Raw genomic sequence first — 2,319 nt, 5'->3', positions numbered from 1 at the left:
AAATTTCCAATTTGATTTATGCAGATTAAATTGCATGTTATTTATGTTGCACTAGAAGAGTCGAAGAGAATTCTGACTGACTGGGTTTGTTTCTGTTATTTTCTTGTTTCTAATTCCAAAAAGAAAGCCAAGGTTTCGGCAGTTAGTAGTTTACGAGGATGAAAGCAGAAGCTGTCAAGAAGACCTCTCTTTAGGTTGTGAAAATCCAGTCCTACAGAAGAAATCATGCTAGGGTGTTTAGAGTAGAAAGGGAGAAGAGTTACTATCTTTGACAGCAGATATGCACAAGCAGAATCCGAGGCAAGGAGATTCTCAAGCCTGGGAAAGGGACAGCAGGCTACTATGGGTAACTGAGACTGTGGCCTGCTTCCTCTTGTGCCCCCTGGAAAGACTTGGAAGTGTGACGGATGTCTTCATGCTGGGCACATTTAGGTAGCACCCTGTCCTCAGAGTTCTCAACTCTGGTACAGATTACTGTGAACACCGTGGCACAGAGCCACAGGACCACCGGGCTTGAGTGTCCCTGCAAGCTGGACAATGTTCATCTTAGCAGTAAGTGTGAACCCAGTGTAGACTAAACTAAAGACTGAACAGTTCTCTCTATGTGAGTCTTAGACGAGATGGACACGGATGAGGAGGAGAGTCAGAGTCCTATTAATGACTGCTTGAATTTCTTACCACTTTGGTGATATGGGTTCCCCAATAATTTTAAGTTAAATAAAATAATGTATGCTGAATATTTCTGTTGTTGTTCATTAGATCTCTTCTCCCCCTTTCTCTTCCTTTCTCTGTGCCCCAGGGGCTAACCATTTTGGACAGCTTCTACAGACTTTGCCCCCTGGCTTCAGGGTGGGTCCAGCCTTTGGGAGGCACTGGAAGGAAATCAGAGGAAAGGAGCAGAATGAGTTGGGATATTTATTTCCAAGGATCCCTCCCTTTGTGTTGACTGGGTCGCTTTCCTGAGGCAGCAGATCTTGTCTAGTGACTTTCCTTATAGTTGCTCTCTCTGGGCTGAGTTCTGGAAACCATTCCTTCCCCTTGCCTTCTCAAACCTAGACTATTTAGAAGCTTCCCTGTCACTGTTATCCTTGGGGGTGCCACACAATTCCTAGCTGATTTCCCTTAATCCTACCTACACTTTTTCAGGTAGTTTCTTTGTTAAATACTCTTACACTAATTGCCTTTATCATGCCATCTTATTCCTGCCAGAAAAAGGAAAAAATTTCTGACTGATACATTATGTGACTTTTTTTCCCCCCACAGTTAAATATGTGGACTGTGATTTTTATCCTTTGTATGTGCCATTTTTTTTTCTTTAGGAATTACCAAAATGACTTGTGCAGTCCATATCAGAGCCATGGGTACTGGTGAAAGAGGAGGGAGAAGAAATTGTTTCCTTCTGCAGCAGGGGGAGGGTGCAGGCAGACGGGTCCATTTTTGATATCAGAGCCATGGGTACTGGTGAAAGAGGGGGGAGAAGAAATTGTTTCCTTCTGCAGCAGGGGGAGGGTGCAGGCAGACGGGTCCATTTTTGTATATTGGCCCAGGCCTTGTGAGACAGCAGATGGAGAATTAATAAGACAGTTAAAATCTACGATTTTATTTGATCTTGAATGCTACTTTTCAAAGTTTGAGGTAACCAGGGTTCTCTGGGTACTGAAGCTGGACACCCTTCTGTCATTCTTACCTGGGAACAGCTTCTGTGAGGAGTGGATCCTGATGCCCCCACTGAATTGTCATGGACTTTAACCTGTCTATGTGATGGCCTGAGGCACCTGCAGAGAGACCATGACTTGAAAGAGACTGGACCCTATAGTGAGAATGGCTATGGTGAGAATGACCAGCATCTGTAGAGGTTAGGGATGGAGGTCTGAAACCATATTTCCTGGGGTTTCAATGTTACAAGCTGTGCAACCTTGAGAAAGTTTATATCTCTTTGTTTCAGTTTCTTCATTGGTAAATGGAGATAATAATAGTACCTCTTTATAAAGTTGTAATGATTAAATGAGGCAATGTATATAAAGATCTTAGAATAATACCTGTCACAAGCAAAATACTCAGCAAATATTTCCTTGTCATCATCAGAGGGACATATTCATCAGATAGCTGATTAGAGTTTAGGGGTGTACAATCACGCTTTTTCTGTTGTGCTTTTGAGGAAATTTAGCATTCTGTGACTGACCACACAAGGAGTTCTTGAGATGACAAAATTAATGTTGTGTTTTGGGGTCCTGAAGGAGCGTGGGTGGGGCCACTTTTGTCTCCGTAGAGGCCAAAAGCAATTGATACTTCTGACTGACTCACAGCCAAGGGAGTCAA

This window comes from Galeopterus variegatus, unplaced genomic scaffold, assembly GCF_000696425.1.
Source record: "Galeopterus variegatus unplaced genomic scaffold, G_variegatus-3.0.2 Scaffold9099, whole genome shotgun sequence".
NCBI lineage: Eukaryota > Metazoa > Chordata > Mammalia > Dermoptera > Cynocephalidae > Galeopterus > Galeopterus variegatus.
Note: the sequence above shows the minus strand (reverse complement) of the source record.